At 46.8% G+C, this 19,490-nt stretch overlaps 1 protein-coding gene across 4 annotated transcripts in view; it reads right to left on the bottom strand.

Annotated features, from left to right (window-relative positions):
- The window catches only part of AXIN1 (axin 1), a 168,540-nt gene that overhangs the window by 41,806 nt on the left and 107,244 nt on the right, over positions 1 to 19,490 (bottom strand). The gene's annotated exons all lie outside the window — the stretch shown is intronic.

Here is a 19,490-nt window from a genome sequence, read left to right as displayed (position 1 = left end):
GAACTCCCCCATCCAGGCCCCTCTCTGCACACTGCCTGTGTGATATTTAGATTAGTGCAGCTTCTCTCAGTTCTATTATCTTTTACAAGCTGGATAAATCCTCCTCTGAGCTGGCTGGGCTTTCACATACTGAGGAATTACATACAGGCAGAGCTGTCTGCACTCTGCAGGAAGAAAAAGCCTGACACTTCAGTGGATGATAGCTGCAGAGGGAAAGAAACACACAAATGATCTCTTGAGATTCAAAAGGAAGGCTGTATACAGCCTGCTTGTGTATGAATGTATTTTCTATGTGAGGACATACTGTACATTAACCTACTTCCTGTTTTGGTGGCCATTTTGTTTGTTTATAAACAAACTTTTTAAAACTGTTTTTAACCACTTTTAATGCGGCGAGGAGCGGCGAAATTGTGACAGAGGGTAATAGGAGATGTCCCCTAACGCACTGGTATGTTTACTTTTGTGCGATTTTTAACAATACAGATTCTCTTTAAAGAGGAACTCCAGTGAAAATAATTTAATAAAAAAAAGTGCTTCATTTTTACAATAATTATGTATAAATGGTTTAGTCAGTGTTTGCTCATTGTAAAATCTTTCCTCTCCCAGATTCACATTCTGACATGTATTACATGGAGACATTGTTACTGTGGGCAAGTTATGTAGCGGTTTCTAGCTGTGCTGGCCTTGCAGACAGCTTTAAACAGCCATTTCCTGTCTGTGAACATTGTTACATTGTGGCAGTTTGCCCAGAGTACCGCGGTATTCAGAGCCTCTTGTGGGAGGGGTTTCAGCACAAAATCAGTCATACAGCGCCCCCTGATGGTCTGTTTGTGAAAATCATTCTATTTCTCATGTAAAAGGGGGTATCAGCTACTGATTGGGATAAAGTTCAATTCTTGTTCGGAGTTTCTCTTTAAACAGCACAGGTGAGATCTTCCGCTCTACCTACCTCGGTTCTTGTTCTAATCTGCAAATCTGGGTTGTGGCCGGGAGATGTACTCGAATTGAAGGGCTAGTTATGCCCACTTCGAAGGGCTAGATGTATGCACATCGAAGGACTACATCTCCCAGCATTGCAGCGGCTGGGGACGAGCGACCCCCTTTCCAGCACTTCAAATTAGTGCAGCTGCAGGTTTCCCAGGAGATGATGGAGTACATAAAGATGGGATAGAGAACAGCACCCGAAGGTGCAAAAATCCATTTGGAGTTATTGCTGGATGAAGCCCCCTGCACTAATATAATCAGAGCTGTGGAGTCGCTAGAAGAAACCTTCAACTCAAGACTCCTCTGTAGGGGTCGGATTTTTCGTGCAAATGTATAACATTTGAAAAGGTTCACTATTGCTTACAATCTTCATCGCTCTATCACCTACCCTGTGCATAAACCCCTCCCCCTCTTATCTGACCCTCTACCCTACCCCTTTAAATAAATGTCTATTTGGTATGCCCCCCCCCCCCCCTCCCTGTGTGCTATTTTCCACCACCATATCTCTCTCTCTCTCTCTCTCTATATATATATATATATAATCACTGTGTACCAGTGTTTATACAGGTAATGATCCCAATGTAACATTGTTCATTGCTGTGATGCCTCCCTATTGCACAACACTGTAATATGTTAGCACTTCATAAAGTTTATTAATTAATAATTACAGCATTATTGCTTCACACATACACACGGTATCTTCCCTTCACCCTCAAAACAGAATTGGCTCTTTATGGCGTGGAATAAAAATACGCTGTAAACATTCCTTTAAAGTCTGAGTCATTCCTGCAGATATGTCAGCATATCAACCATACTACAAATCTCCTGGTTTACCACATCCCAAACCACCATCAGCCTGGACTGTGGCGACCAACCGGGCCAGACTCATGACTGCACATTCTGAAGGCTCCACATGTTTTCCTCAGCAGAAACCAAGATCCACCAGCCTGGACTGCAGCCACCAACCGGGCCATACTCATGACTGCACATTCTGGTGCCTCCACATGTTTTCCTCAGCAGAAACCAAGATCCACCAGCCTGGACTGCAGCCACCAACCAGGCCAGACTCATGACTGCACATTCTGGTGCCTCCACATGTTTTCCTCAGCAGAAACCAAGATCCACCAGTCTGGACTGCGGCCACCAACCGGGTGAGACTCATGACTGCACATTCTGGTGCCTCCACATGCACTCCTCAGCAGAAACCACGATCCACCAGCCTGGACTGCAGCGACCAACCAGGTCAGACTCATGACTGCACATTCTGGTGCCTCCACATGCATTCCTCAGCAGATACCAAGATCCACCAGCCTGGATTGCGGCCACCAACCGGGCCAGACTCATGACTGCACATTCTGGTGCCTCCACATGTTTTCCTCAGCAGAAACCAAGATCCACCAGCCTGGACTGCGGCCACCAACCGGGTGAGACTCATGACTGCACATTCTGGAGCCTCCACATGCATTCCTCAGCAGAAACCAAGATCCACCAGCCTGGACTGCGGCCACCAACCGAGCCAGACTCATGACTGCACATTCTGGTGCCTCCACATGTTTTCCTCAGCAGAAACCAAGATCCACCAGCCTGGACTGCAGACACCAACCGGGCCATACTCATGACTGCACATTCTGGTGCCTCCACATGTTTTCCTCAGCAGAAACCAAGATCCACCAGCCTGGACTGCGGCCACCAACCGGGTGAGACTCATGACTGCACATTCTGGAGCCTCCACATGCACTCCTCAGCAGAAACCAAGATCCACCAGTCTGGACTGCGGCCACCAACCGAGCCAGACTCATGACTGCACATTCTGGTGCCTCCACATGTTTTCCTCAGCAGAAACCAAGATCCACCAGCCTGGACTGCGGCCACCAACCGAGCCAGACTCATGACTGCACATTCTGGTGCCTCCACATGTTTTCCTCAGCAGAAACCAAGATCCACCAGCCTGGACTGCAGACACCAACCGGGCCAGACTCATGACTGCACATTCTGGTGCCTCCACATGTTTTCCTCAGCAGAAACCAAGATCCACCAGCCTGGACTGCAGACACCAACCGGGCCATACTCATGACTGCACATTCTGGTGCCTCCACATGTTTTCCTCAGCAGAAACCAAGATCCACCAGCCTGGACTGCAGCCACCAACCGGGCCATACTCATGACTGCACATTCTGGTGCCTCCACATGTTTTCCTCAGCAGAAACCAAGATCCACCAGCCTGGACTGCAGCCACCAACCAGGCCAGACTCATGACTGCACATTCTGGTGCCTACACATGCACTCCTCAGCAGAAACCACGATCCACCAGCCTGGACTGCAGCGACCAACCAGGTCAGACTCATGACTGCACATTCTGGTGCCTCCACATGCATTCCTCAGCAGAAACCAAGATCCACCAGCCTGGACTGCAGCCACCAACCGGGCCATACTCATGACTGCACATTCTGGTGCCTCCACATGTTTTCCTCAGCAGAAACCAAGATCCACCAGCCTGGACTGCAGCCACCAACCAGGCCAGACTCATGACTGCACATTCTGGTGCCTCCACATGTTTTCCTCAGCAGAAACCAAGATCCACCAGTCTGGACTGCGGCCACCAACCGGGTGAGACTCATGACTGCACATTCTGGTGCCTCCACATGCACTCCTCAGCAGAAACCACGATCCACCAGCCTGGACTGCAGCGACCAACCAGGTCAGACTCATGACTGCACATTCTGGTGCCTCCACATGCATTCCTCAGCAGATACCAAGATCCACCAGCCTGGATTGCGGCCACCAACCGGGCCAGACTCATGACTGCACATTCTGGTGCCTCCACATGCATTCCTCAGCAGAAACCAAGATCCACCAGCATGGACTGGAGCCACCAACCGAGCCAGACTCATGACTGCCCATTCTGGAGCCTCCACATGCATTCCTCAGCAGAAACCAAGATCCACCAGCCTGGACTGCGGCCACTAACCAGACCAGATTTATGACTGCACATTCTGGTGCCTCCACATGCATTCCTCAGCAGAAACCAAGATCCACCAGCCTGGACTGCGGCCACCAACCGGGCCAGACTCATTACTGCACATTCTGGAGGCTCCACATTCACTCCTCAGCAGAAACAAAGATCCACCAGACTAGGCTATGTTTCTGCAGCCTTCAGCTGTCCAGTATTGGTCATCTGTGGCCAGAGAGGCCTTAGATTTCAGTTCTTGGCCAACAGGAGTGTGACCTGATGTGGACCAATGTGTTAAAGTAGATCTGAAAAACCTAAAGAAATTGATTAGATACTCACCTATGGACAGGGCAGGCTGTGGATCCCATAGAGAAGTGATGGCTAACCTTGGCACTCCAGCCGTGAAAAAACTACAAATCCCATCATGCCTCTGCCTCCCCGATGTATGCTTAGAGCTATCAAGAGAATTGCAATGCCTCATGGGACTTGTAGTTCCACCACAGCTGGAGTGCCAAGGTTTGTCATCACTGCCATAGAGTGTTCCTGGTCTTATCATCATGCCCTAATTCCACTGTTACAGATTGCCCAGGAAGCTCATGGTGAACCAGAACTCCTAGGAGTGTGTAAGGGGCTAAAAAGGACCAAAAAGGCCTTTTACCAAAATTCTATGCAAAACAGAATGTTGCCTTACTAAAACAGAAGGTATTTGTGATAATTCAGGTTGGAGTGAGCATATAAGGTCTACCACAATGCATCACTACTGAATATGCAAATCACCCTTTGTTGTCCCTGATAGCTAGCTGTACAATTAACAAGCTTACACATCATTGCAGTCTAGCGGTTCTGGGGGTGTGTTTAGCTTTCAGGGGCAACACAGATGATTTAAGTATTCAGCAGTGATGCATTCTGGGAGACATGTGCTCACTGACAGTTTGGATCTCATGTCCTGCCTTTAGCTGCATATTTTAATACCACGAAAAAAGGACTTCATCATGCAAGTTTCCAGAGTTCTTAATCTGAAAAATACAAAGGTTGTTAATTTGCATTGTCCGTCCGTTTGTTATGTCCTGCATTGTGGAAATGACCAGCCCCGATCATACATCACTGATAGAAAGCTGTGTCAAAGCAAACCTGAAGTGATAATAAATTTATGATATAATGATTTGTATGTGTTGTACAGCTAAGAAATAAAACATTAGTAGCAAATAGTCTCATATTGTTTCCAGTACATGAAGAGTTAATAAACTTCAGATATCTATGCAAAAGAGCTTCTCTGAGCCCTCTTCATCAGCTACAGCGCTGTTTTCTGAAGCACTCATTTAAAAAACTCTCTCTCGTTTCTTGTTTGTTCATGCCGGCTTCGCACTGCAGGATGGCGGCAGAAAAAACACACAAAAACAGGCCTTCAGGGGTTACCGCGTTGGATCCCCTTTGGTTCCGCGGTAATCCCCGTCTGGCAGCCGGCCCACCAGGAAGTGACGTTGATTTCCTGTGGCCGAAGCGATCACGTGCGCGAAAGCGTATTGCAAAAACTACACTTCTGTGAATGTGCGACGCGTAAAAGCTGTGGCGGGTTTTCACATTGACACGCGTTGCCATAGCCATATATGACTTCCTGGGATAGGCCATGGGTATTATGGGATGTTTCCCTATTGCATACTAGAGGCAGCAGTTTTCTATGCAGTCCGCCTTACTACTGCTGCATTGTGATTGGTCCAGGACACTGACACCGGATTGGTGCTGGGGTTTGTGAGTACCTATTTAAAGGTGAATTGTGTGGTTTGTCAGTATGATAAGATTCTATCCTGCTTGAGAAAGGTCTTTGACCAAAACAGCGGAGCTGTCGCTGAGCGGATGATTGTCATGCTAGTTTTTTAACTAAGAGCTATTTTTACTGCGGATGGTGCTGACTTGACTGAAGAAACAAATTGACTTCCTGGCTGCCGCACATCGACGCAGAACCCCACAGTAACGTAGATCTGTCACGGATACAGTGAAAACAAAACTTCCATCGCATCGCGCTATACCGCCCCAGTGTGAAAGCCTCCACAGACTTCCACTGCCCTGCGCTGGGGTGCAGTAAAATTACCGCACCAGTCTGAAAGGGCCCTCAAGGTTTTAGTGCAGGGAAGGTGAAAGGGTCATTAACTCTGCTCCGTTTCATAGCTTAAGATACAGAGTGTTTGTAAACTGCAAATAAGACAGAATAATGCAATGATATATATATAAAAAAAAAAGGATATATAGCTGAAAATAAAAAAACAAGACTAATTTGTCACTAATGTTCTATTCCCTATCCACAGTACACACACAATTAATTATATCATTATTATTTTTTTTGCTTCAGTGTCACTAACAATGAGGCCTTTGATCACACGGCAGCACAAATATTTTGGATGTTATTGATGAAGGCAGACGTTCTGTAACCGCGGAGAGTAAAGCAGAGATGTGTTCTGAGGCCTGGCGCTCCCGGTTTAGGGCTGCTCTCTGAAGAAGCCGCTCTGTACACAGCGCTGTGGCCTCTGTCCCCACGACTGCCAGCGGTCACTTGAAACGTGCGTCGTATACAGAGCGGCGTCTGTAGCCAGGCCCGCTATCATCGCTGGGACGGATATGAAAGGAAACGGCTCCTTGCCTAAGTGCTCAAAGTAACTCCGAGCAAACAAAATACCCACAAATCATCCCAACTATTACCGCTGTAAACAGAACGTCCTCTCACGCCAGCAGAGCATATAAAAATACACACAAACTGAATATCTACAAATAATCCCAACTACTGCCACTGTAAACAGTCAGAAAAATAACAAATACATAAATAGAAGAACAAAACATCCACCAATGGTCCCATCCATCACCAGTCATAAACACCATAATGTCAAAAGTCTGCAAACTAAAAATAATACATCAAATACAGTAAAATCTCGCTATAGTAGCGGGAAGGAGTATACCCTCCAACATCTTCAAGAAGGCCCTCAAAACTCACCTTTTCACTCTCCCCCCCCCCCCCCCCCCCACCTTACTGGTGCTCTAAACCCACAGCTGAACTCTGGTACCCTACCTTTCGTGTCCCTTCCTCTCCCTCTAGATTGTAATCCTTCGGGCAGGGCCCTCCTCCTCATGTGTCCTACCTGTTCAAACACCTCCATTACCGCACACCCATCCTATGGATCTGAGTGACCTCGACTTGCCTAATCTCCATGCTCCCCTCCAGTGACTGACTAAGCATTACCTTGTACTCATACTGTGCTGTGTGATCTGGTTTGCATTTATTCCTGTATTGTTACCCCTAAATATTGTCTGTAACCTAAACTAATGTCCAGCGCTGTGTAATACTGTATGTTGGTGCTTTATAAATACAATAATAATAATAGTAAACAAAATGTCCATATCCCAGCCAAGTATCATAAGTGCATGGGAGTAATGTCTGGTACCGTAATCCCGGATATAATAGAACGCCTGTTATAATAAACCTGTTTTTTTTGGCCTGGGGTGTTCTGTATCCGGTTATAGTGGAAAGCGGGTGGGAGCACGCATCATACGTCAGTCAAAGATGTGGTTGGTGGGCGGGGCTGGCAGCCACATGTAGCCTGCTCGCTATCTGCATGCTACTCTGGGCCTGCGTGGGTTACTTCAAAAGCACCAGCCGAAGAGACCTATGCTTTCAGTGTAAGCTGCGACTTGATGGGAGGGAATTGCCTGTCATCTGTGACTAGCTTGTGCATGGCTGCAAAGCTACAGTAACATCCAGGCTGCACAGAAATGTGAACACATTATCAGTACTTAGCCAATAAATGGTATCATCCTGATTTAAAACTTCCTGCATTAACAGGTGAGACATATGCTTCCTCTGTAAGCTGCAGCCTGATTACTAAGGGAATTGCCTGTCATCTGTGACTTGCTTGTGCATGGCTGCATTGCTACAGCATCACCCAGGCTGCACAGAAATGTGGCGAGAGGAGCACACTATCAGTACTGTTCCTGCAGTACCTGGTGAAACCTATACTTCCTGTGTAAACTGCTGCCTGATTACTGAGGGAATTGCTTGTCATCTGTGACTTGCTTGTGCATGGCTGCAATACTACAGCATCACCCAGGCTGCACAGAAATGTGGCGAGAGGTGCACACTATCAGTACTGTACCTGTAGTACCTGGTGAGACCTATACTTCCTGTGTAAACTGCTGCCTGATTACTGAGGGAATTGCTTGTCATCTGTGACTTGCTTGTGCATGGCTGCAACACTGCAGTAACATCCAGGCTGCACAGAAATGTGGACACACTATCAGTACTGTACCTGCATTAACTGATGAGACCTATGCTACCTGTGTAAGCTGCAGCCTGATTACTGAGGGAATTGCCAGTCATCTGTGACTTGCTTGTGCATGGCAGCAACGCTACAGTATCATCGAGGGTGCACATGCATGAGGACAGAGGGGCACACCATCAGTACTGTATCTGAATTCACTGGTGAGACTAATGCTTCCTGTGCAAGCTGTTGCCTGATTATTGCATGCGAATGCCTGCATATTGAGCACTGTACATTTTGACCTAGACAAAAAAAGACAAATAACATCACGCTTTTCCCCTGGCATGGACACAAAGCGCCAGAGCTGCAGCCACTAGGACGCGCTCTATAGGCAGTGGCAGGGAGTCTTGCCCAAGGACTCCTTACTGAATAAGAAGAGCCCGAGATTCGAACCCTGGGTATATTTTCTGACCTTCAGATCACCTCAGGTTCTGTCATTACACCCTTTTGATTTTGTTCATAAAATAAATCGAAAACATTAATAGCCCTGAATGTCTGCACCTGCAGGCTCTGGCCGCTACGTACCCACGTCGTGATTTTTCGTGGCCGTCAGTTTTTGTGCGATGAGGGATCATTTCATTGATCTTGCGACGTGGGTACATTTTGTGAAGCGCAGCAATTACAACCGTCATGGCGGATCAGATCTTTAAGATCCCCAGCGACTCCTTCCCAAAGCATCATGATCTCTGGAAACTCGTGTGTGCCGTCTTATGTTCCCGTGGGTAGGAATATGGATCAAGGAACGCTCGTTCGTCGGGTTGCGTTGCTGTGCGTTCCCTGATCCATCTCCAGGTTAGTACGGGCCTTCACTATATCCGAATACGCAGCCTTTTCACACGCGAGAGCCGGACGGGGAAACGTTGCCCATTCAGAGAACAGCACGCTTATTGGTGCGATTCTAGATGGCATACTGCAGTGTTCTGTAGCATCTGAATCCCTATAGACATGCGTGGCACGGCTATAGCGATTTGGATGCGGCTTCTCAGCAGCACAGATGCAGCGTCTGATTAGGAAACTGACACAGCGCCCAGTGGAAACCGGGGCCTTATACAATTCTAATTTAAAGTGGAGCTGAACTCTTGCACAGGACAGAAGGGAAAACGGAGAGAAATGTACCCTGTATGCATTTAGAGAGTTCAGCCTGTCTAATTCCCCCTCATCTGTGACTAATCACAAGTTATAATTTGATCTCAGCTGTGTCAGCTGACTGCTATGGCAGAGTTAATTAGTAAACACAGCATGTTAAAGAGACTCTGTAACTTGAAAAAGATCCCCTGGGGGGTACTCACCTCGGGTGGGGGAAGCCTCCGGATCCTAATGAGGCTTCCCACGCCGTCCTCCTCGGTCCCACGGGGGTCTCGCTTCAGCCCTCTGAACAGCCGGCAACAGGCCCGACTGTTATTTCAATATTTACCTTTGCTGGCTCCAGCGGGGGCGCTGTGGCTGCTTTCCGCTCCGAACTACACGGAAATACCCGATCTCAGTCGGGTCCGCTCTACTGCGCAGGCGCCGGAAACTTGCGCCTGCGCAGTAGAGCAGACCCGACGGCGATCGGGTATTTCCGTGTAGTTCAGAGCCGACAGCCGTCAGAGCGCCTGCGCAGGAGCCAGGAAGGTAAATATTGCGTCACGGCTGTACGGAGGGCTGCAGCGAGACCCCCGAGGGACGCAGGACGGCGTGGGAAGCCTCATTAGGATCCGGAGGCTTCCACCACCCGAGGTGAGTACCCCCCAGGGGACGTTTTAGAGCCCTTTTCCACCTGCAATCGCTAGCGTTCACGCTGAACGCTAGCGATTGCTGAATCGCAAAACCGGCGATTCCCCCGACGTTTGCGGCCGCGATTTTGCTATGCTATGCACTGCATAGCAAAATCGCGGCAATTATCGCTCCGCCGCGCGTTCGCGTTCCCGACAAAAGCGAATCGCGGTAGTGGAAATGACCTACCGCGATTCCTATGTTAAAAAGCAAACCGTAGCGATTGTAAAATCGCTAGCGGTTTGCGGTTTTGCGATTCAGCCAGCGCAAACGCGCTGGTGGAAAAGGGCCCTTACCGTTACAGTTCCTCTTTAAAGTTTAACTGTCTTAAAATAAAAAAAAACAATTCTTTATTTTTATCTGGTAAACAAGTAATAAGGATGCTAATCAGGCAATCCAAATGCTAAAATCACTATTACTTTTCTTGTTGATCAATCATTCCCCAGTTTACCTGACTTTTATTTGGTACATCTGCCACACAAAGGAAGTTGCAGGGCATGCTGGGTTATCCTTTTTTACTTCTGTAATTCCCCTCAGAGGTAACTAATGCAGCCTGATTGGCTGAAGCCTCTTTCCCTCCTGTTTTCCCCTCCCACACCTCTGTTCCTCTCTGAATGGCCAATATTTCTCATGCTGAGACAATGCACTTTCTATAGTGGAGGGCGGGCAATGCATACACAATCAGGCAGAGGAGAGTAAGGGAGGAAATGACATCAGGATTGCCACAGTTAAAATGGGAAATGCTAACGATCTTTATTTACTGAAGAAAAATCACTAAGATTAAAACGTGGACAGTACAATACATCTGTTATGTAAATAGAGCTAGTATTTATCTACTTAAATATGGGAGGGGGGGGGGGGGGGGGGGTTCTGAGAGTATGGCTAACCTCTCCTCTTTGACAATATGTCTGCTTCCATAAAAGCAGAAAGTAGACAAATGGCAGATTTATTGCAGGATTTGCATCAGCTGTAACAAAGAAACAATTTTCTTTAAAGGGGAACTGAAAAGAGCGGTATACGGAGGCTGCCATGTTTATTTCCTTTTAATCAATACCAGTTGCCTGGCAGCCCTGCTGGTCTATTTCTCTGCAGTAGTATCTGAACATCACCAGAAACAAGCATGCAGCTAGTCTTGTCAGATCTGACTTTAAAGTCTGAAACACCTGATCTGCTGCATGCTTGTTCAGGGGCTATGGCTAATAGTATTAGAGGCAGAGGATCAGCAGGGCTGCCAGGCAACTGGTATTGATTAAAAGGAAATAAACATGGCAGCCTCAATATACCTCTCTCTTCAGTTGTCCTTTAAAGGTTATTATGCTGTTGCTTACTTTTTAGAGCAGAGAAGAAGTTCTGAGTTCAGGTATGCTTTACATTTTTTTTGAGTTAGTGGTCCTTCAAGGGCTTATAAATATGAATGTGTCTGGCTGGGGCTCATAATCTATTTCCTCCTGGCTGCTCCACCAGCACTGACCAGACAGATCCTATGATACAGACACTCACTAAGATGGGGGAGGGGGGAACACATAGTGGCTGAATGAAGTGTGCATTTAGCCACTAGGAATATAAAGCCTTTCAGTGGAGGTTTGTGACATGGGGGGCACAGTAACCTGATGCGCGCTTCCTGGTTGCTTCTTCAGCCCGTGCGCAGAGGGTGGAAACGAGCGCGCGATTGGGAAACGCTGCTGCCTTTGAGTAAATAGGACTTAATAACTTCCCTGCCTTGTCATTCTGCTGGCGGCTGTCATACAGCAGTCTGGTACCAGGATAATTATTTAGAATGATGCCTCTCCCCTGACTGCTCCTGCGCTTTGTGTAATAGAATGACGGGGGAGGCCGGGCGTTTTTGGCCATGCTTGTCTTTCCTGTCAGCTCAGCTGGAGGGGAAAGAATTTACAAATGGATCCAGTATGACTGTAAAAGGTTTACACAAGCCCTTCTCCCACCATCTCCTCCGATTTCACTCAAGTGCAGCCCACTCAGCAGATACTCTTACACAAAGTGGAGAAGAAAAGCAGAAGGACGCATACTTACTTCAATGCTCACTTATGTGGTGGGAGGGGCCCCAGCACAGACCTCCCACTGGTACAGGGGGTCCCAAGGCAACAGTTTACTATGCATAGGAAACAAAGTCACCAGCAGTGCAAACTTTGAGCCCAGTGCAGACTACAAAAGTATCTAAAAGGAACCTGAGTTGTGAGAGAGATGTCCCGTTTAGCATCAGAAATGTAAATAAACGTGCGCACACAACTATGACGGATGTCGCCTGTTGGGGGCCAGGACCTGATCCTCTTGGGTGACATCGCAGGCCTGGGTTGCGCACATACATGTCAGCTGCGTAGCTGACGACGTGCTATGTTGCTATGCAGGGTTTGCAACGGAGGAATGGGGGGAGGTGCAAACAATGGGTGTGGCATCGCTGGGGGTGAGTAGATGTGCCTAGTTCAGGCATGGGCAAACTCGGCCCTTCAGCTGTTATGGAACTACAAGTCCCACAATGCATTGCAGGAGTCTGACAGCCACAGTCATGACTCATAAAGGCAAATGCATTGTGGGACTTGTAGTTCCGTAACAGCTGGAGGCCAAGTTTGCCCATGCCTGGCCTAGTTGAACTCTTGCGGGTTGCATGTTAGCAGTTGCCGTACACCCCTGATTATCGTCTGAGGCGGCCTGAACTGACTTAAAGGAGTCATCAAGCAAGTAATGGTACCCAGAGCACTACTTGCCCGGGTCTTCCTACAGCCCCTGGCAGCTGCTATGTCCCTCGCCGCAGCTCTGCTCTCTGCCGCTGGCTTCCGGTACCCGACGGTGCCTCACCACATGTGTGCGCATGAGCAAGCGGTGCTGCTAATCACCTCCACATGGTCCGGAGCGTACTGCACGGAAGCAGAACTACTGCGCCTGTGCAGTACGCTCCGAACCACATGGAGGTGATTGACAGCGCCACTCGCACAGTAGAGGACGACCTGGAAGTCATCCTGTGCACCGTTGGGGGTCTTTAGGCGGAGAGCAGAGCTGCGGCGAAGGACAAAGCGGCTTCCAGGGGCTGGAGGAAGCCCCGGGTAAGCAGTGCTCGGGGTACTATTACTAGCTTGGTGACTCCTTTAAAGGGACACTAAAGTGAAAAATAAAATGATGATAGAATAATGATTTGTATGTGTAGTACAGCTAAGAAATAAAACATTAGGAGCAGAGACACAAGTCTAATATTGTTTCCAGTACAGAAAGAGTTAAGAAACTATGCAAAAGAGCCATTAAACTCCACGACTTTCAAAGTTGCAAAGAGGTCTGTCTTCTGAAGCTTGTTATCTCAAGTGTCTGTCACTGTATTTTCTTTTTCTCTGCATAGCATACATTAGAGAATGATGCAATGTTACAAAAAAAAACCTACATAACTGAAAATAAAAATATGAGAATATTTTCTTTGCTACTAATGTTCTAGTATTTAGCCGTACTACACATACAATTAATTATGATTATGTATCAAAATTATTTTAGTAATTGTATCAGCTGTACCAAAGAATTTTTTTTGCTTCAAGGTTATTCTGCTGTTGTGTATTTTTTACAGCAGAGAGAAAGTTCTGAGTTCAGGTTCACTTTAAAGCGGTATTGTCACCATAAAAATCACATTTCAACAGCAACTAGTCTGAGTGTATTAAGTGATAAATATGCTAATCCTGCATTCAAAACTTGCAAAACTTTTTCTGCTGTTATGGTTTGTAGTGATTACATACATTAGGAGCACTGGCCCTTTAGTAGTCAGTGCCATAATACAGTGCCAAAGAGTTGAATGCTGGGAGTTATTTTTATCTATAATATATTCCTCCTCTTCCCTTTACTTCCCTGCCTTGCTGCTTATCAGAAACACCCTCTGATCACTTGTGTTTACAAGCAAGGCGGAGGTGACTCAGCGATTGGATGATAAGACTGAAGTTCCTAGTATACACCTCAGTGGGAGTGTCTGAAGACTCTTGGAAGAGGGCAGCTATTGAATACACAATAAGCAAGAGAAGGGGGGGGGGGGGGGGGGGGGACAAGAGTCAGGGAGGATATGATGTCAGCATTAGCTTGGCAAGATGGCCACTGCCTAGAATAGGATTTTCAATACATTTATTATGTAAGTAGAAGTAGTATTTATCTACTTATATATGTGTATTTTATTTCTAGGTTAGCATGGGTGTCGCTTGTTCTTTAACAACCATGACAAGACATGCGGCTAATCCAGTCAAACATTTGGGAGCCTCCACAGGCCGTAATGTAAATTACAGCTATAGCGACTGACAGTAATTTGAGTGCCAGCAAAATAATTAGACCAAATTACAAGAAAGAGTGCAAAGCCAAGTTGCATCTCACCCCCGCGCTGTATGACGCCTTGGAATGGGGGAACAGTAATTCATGTCGCCGGAACATTTACCACAGAAGGGTGAGGCATTTATTTTTCGACTTCACCCAAATTTCTCGGTGTTCTTTTCACATGTACGCTAGCACAGACCCCCCTGTTTCTAGTCACCCAGTCTGTCATGGCTTTGAAAAAAAATATAATCAAGCGGTCATCTCAGCACTGGTCACTGGTGGAAGTACTGTACATTTCTATCAGCCCTTTTCCACCGACCAGCTTCCAATTCGAAAACAGCATTCAATGTGATTTTAAGGAATGGTGAAGCAAAACTCCCAGGAGTGTGTAAGGGAGCTAAGAGACCAAAAAGCCTCCTACTAAAATGTAATCTGCATGTGCAGGAGACCGCGACTGAGCCAGTTACTGGGGCTGATTGCGGCCGAACGGAGCAACCCCGGAGGACGGCGAGGGACGCAGCGTTGCTCGTGGGGCTGGAGGAAGCCCCGGATAAGTATAAAATCTTTCTGATTACCGATCTCACTTTAAGCATGCTGAGCTCAGTGTTTTGGATGCTCTGGGGGCTGGCCTTCCTCCCTCTTATTGGTAGGCGAATTATTCAGCTTTATATCCCTGGATCTTTATGCTCAGTTTGTTGTTGTTAAAGTTATGCTGTTTGATATCCTACTTTGGGCGAACATGCCAGGCATTGTATGTGGTTTGCTTTTATTATGTGCCGAGTACCTATACAACTATTTGTGAGCCTTTGGCAAGGACTGTATGTTTGCTCTGTGGTGCTGTTTTTGGATTACGATTGATGCTCTCTTCCTTGTATTTCCCATAAACTTGGCATGTTTTTAAAGTGTACCGAGTACCTGGATGCTTGTGCAGAAAATGTTTTAAACGAATCTCCCCTTAAGAGAGGCTCGTTGTTTGGGTAGGATGCATTTACTTACCTATGGGGGCTGCTCAGTGGCCCCCCAGTCCATATGTAAGCCATCTTCTCCCTGTGCTGCTGGTTGAAATTCCCATGGTGACCTAGGCTGGGTTACAAGGTGCCCAATCCTGTCATTTTTTGACAGTTGGCATCAGTATTGCATGCGTCTCAATGGCTGTGTGGGGCGAAATGAAAGAATGCAGGACCGGGGCTTCTGTGCACAACTCTGCTTACAGCAGAGGAGGAGGTGAGCTGTTAACAGCCGGGTGCTCACCAAAACTAGCCGGGTGGAACACCCGGCTAAAAGAGCGTGGGAGAACAAAATCTGTACATTTCTGTCCTGGTCCAGTCCTGTCAGATTTGTATTAGTTTTGTATGCGTTTCTATGGCTGGGTTCACACATAAAAGGTGTACATTTCCAGTAAACGTGTATAGAAAACTGATGCAAAACTGACAGGACTGGACTGGAAATGTAGAGTTTTATGTGTAAATCAGGCCTTACTGTGTCCCCGGTTAGCTACAATGCATGCTGTGAGATGTAACCACATCTATGAACTACATCTCCCAGCATGCATTGCAGCTGCCATGAACGTAGGGCAGAACTACGGGAGCCTGCAGTGTGTGTGTGTGTGTGTGTGTGCGTGTGCGTGTGCGTGTGTGTGTGTGTGCTTACAAAATGAGGGCTACTGAGAAGAGCTCTGTAAGTAAATGCCTGCTGCACCCTCAAAAGCACACACACATTAACCCTCTGGGCGATACAATTATTTTTTATTTTTTTAAATTTTTTATTTTTTAAATCATGTAGCGAGCCCAGGGCTCGCTACATGATAGCCGCAGCACAGCGGCATCCCCCCACCCACTCCGATCGCCTTCGGCGATCAGAGTAAGCAGGAAATCCGGTTCAGAACGGGATTTCCTGCTGGGCTTCCCCGGTCGCCATGGCGATGGGGCGGGATGACGTCACCGGCATCATGACGTCAGAGGGAGTTCCGATCCACCCCTCAGCGCTGCCTGGCACTGATTGGCCATGCTGCGCAAAGGGTCGGGGAGGGGGCGCTGCGCGGCACGGCGGGTAGCGGCGGATCGGCGGTGACCAGAAGTTACACGCAGCTAGCAAAGTGCTGGCTGCGTGTAACAAAAAAAAAAAATTATGCAAATCGGCCCACCAGGGCCTGAGAAATCCTCCTGCGCGATATACCCCGAGCTTAGCTCGGGATTATCGCTCAGGAGGTTAAACAAACCCCTCTTAGGGTAGGATTAGTTTAAAGTGAACCAGAGGTGAGAGGGATATGGAGGCTGCCATATTTATTTCCTTGTAAACAATGCCAGTTGCCTGGCAGCCCTCTTGATCTTCTGGTAAGCAGTGTCTGAGTCAAAACCCTGGAACAAGCATCTGAGCAATTCCCTAAAACCTGAGTCAGCTGAGTCAGAGTATCTGATCTGCTGCATGCTTGTTCAGGGTCTACGGCTAAAAGTATTAGACACACATCATCAGGAGAAGTTTTCATAAAATTGTGCATAGTTAGGCCCATAAATATTTGCAACTTTCTCTAATTTTTCTTCTGTACATGACCACAATGAATTGTAAATGAAACCACTCAGATGCAGTTGAAGTACAGACTTTCAGCTTTAGGCCTCTTTTCCACAGCAGTTGAATTGTGTGCTCAGTGAGCAGTTACCAGGTGGCAGTTATCAAGTAGCAGTGAGCAGTTGTGAGAGTTTGAGGCATTTCACTGCCTGTCAACTGCCTGTGGAAATTCAGTGGGGTGAACAAAACGATTGCACAAAAAATGTGAGGCAATTAAATAATAAGACTATCCCTTCATTTCAGGGGCTCAAAAGTAATTGGTCAATTGAGTCAAAGGCTATTTTCATGGCCAGGTGTGGGCAAGTCCATTGTTATGTCATTAAAGCGGTATTGTCACCGTAAAAATCAAATTTCAACAGCAACGGGTCTGAGTGTATTAAGTGATAAAGATGCTAATCCTGCATTCAAAACTTGCAAAACTTTTTCTGCTGTTATGATTAGTAGTTATCACATACTTTAGGAGCACTGGCCCTAGTGCCAAACAGTGCCAAAGAGTTGAATGCTGGGAGTTCTTTTTTATCTATAATATATTCCTCATCTTCCATTTATTTCCCTGCCTAGCTCCTTATCAGAAACACCCTCTGATTTCTTGTGTTTACAAGCAAGGCTGAGGTGACTCAGTGATTGGAGGATGAGACAGTGCAGTTCCTAGTATACACCTCAGTGGGAGTGTCTGAAGACTCTGGGAGGAGGGCAGCTAATGAATACACAATAAGCAAGAGAAGGGAGGGGGGAAAACAAGAGTCAGGGAGGATATGATGTCAGCATTAGCTTGGCAAGATGGCCACTGCCTAGAATACGATTTTCTGCTTTTCCTTTATAAAATTCACATAAATCATTACGTGGACAGCACAATACATCTGTTATGTAAGCAGAAGTAGTATTTATCTACATATATATGTGTTTTATATTTCTAGGTTAGCATGGGTGTCGCTTGTTCTTTAACAATCAAGCAGATAGAAGGCCTGGAATTGATTTGAGGCGTGGTGCTTGCACGTGGAAGATTTTGCTGTGAACATGGGAGTCAAAAAAAGCCATCCTTAAAGGGGAACTTCAGCCTAAACAAACATACTGTCATTAAGTTACATTAGTTATGTTAATTAGAATAGATAGGTAATATAATTTTTTACCCACCCTGTTTTAAAAAAAACAGGCAAATGTTTGTGATTCATGGGGGCTGCCATCTTTGTCATGGGGCAGCCATCTTTTTGGTTGAAAGGAGGTGACAAGGAGCAGGAGACAGTTCCAACTGTCCTGTGTCCTGATAACCTCTCCCAGCTGCACACGCTAGGCTTCAAATGTCAAATTCAAAATGTAAAAAAAAAAAAAAATTTGCACCAAAACAGCAGAACAAGAGCAACAACATCAGAAATCCCATCATGCTTTGCACAGCATCGGGGGAAAAAAGCCCGGGCAGTTTTCTTCTGTGCAGCTAAAAATGAGACTTGGATAAGAGAAACAAAGTTTTGATGCTGTGAAACTGTTAAAGAAACACCAGGCCTTTTCAGTGCTGCTGAGTCGATTTTTAGTCCGGAGGTTCACATTTAAGCTGCAAAAACAGAAGATGGGTTATCCGAGAAACTGCTCGTTCCAACGCAGTCACCCCCGTTTGTCGTATTCGACCAATCGGTCGCTCACGCAGGTGCAGTACAGAGCTACCCGTCTTCGGGAGCAGATTTTCCAAGCCTCCCGTGGTGGCAAACTGGAACAAAGGGACTGTGAGAGGAACAGGAAGGCTCTTAGGTAAGTATCGGTTTTGTTTTTTTAATTTCAGTTGACATTAGCTTTAATGGTGAAATCCCAACCGCACCATGGAGAATGACTGAACGGAAAATCGTGTTTATAAAATAGATGCAGATCACAGTGTGTTTGCGTAAGGCCTCTTATGCGAAATATAGTAGAGGGGGTGGGGCACTACCTCAATTATTATTTATTGTCTTTATAAAGTGCCAACATATTATTCACCTACTTATTATAACATGCTATATGAATTACACACACTAAAGATGAGATACGTTTACATGACAGGGCAACTTTGAGGAAGCCATGAAGGTGTTTCTCTATCCATTCATAAGGCCCAGGGGGCTCTGCACATGAAATCACAACACAGTGGTCATAACTGGGGTGAGGATTTTTAAAGGATCGGCTTTCTGTTGAAAGGAATTCCATGAATATCACATAGGGGTGACCAGACACAGCAAGGCTGCAGGACAGGACAATGCAAGGCACAATATACAAGGCATAAGCCAGAGAGCATTCTCCTCTGTCAGCTGGGTTTTCTTAGGGTGGCCATACACATTGATTTTTTTCCATCGATAACCAGCAGATTTGATTGATAAATCGATGCTGCAAACAATGCCTGACCAATACATGTTCAGCCAAAATCGACCAAACTGGTCTATCCCACCAGACGGAAGATATTGCTCAATTGACGTTGGGTTGGCAGTGCATCGGTAACAGCGTTCGATTGGAAGCTGACCAACCCAGAGTGTTAGCCGCAGAGGGAGCTCTGACCTGTCCACTGGCGCGCCAGAGTTTTCTCTCCAATACCATGGCGCACCTCTCTGTTTCTATGCCCTAACTGGCTATGGCCCAATTGGTGGCTGCCAAGCTAGGAACGGGCTGCCTCCAAAGAGCTTCGG

The sequence above is a fragment of the Hyperolius riggenbachi genome, chromosome 7, assembly GCF_040937935.1.
Source record: "Hyperolius riggenbachi isolate aHypRig1 chromosome 7, aHypRig1.pri, whole genome shotgun sequence".
NCBI lineage: Eukaryota > Metazoa > Chordata > Amphibia > Anura > Hyperoliidae > Hyperolius > Hyperolius riggenbachi.
The sequence above is the reverse complement of the archived record's forward strand: the minus strand, read 5'-3'. Positions and strand labels throughout refer to the sequence as shown.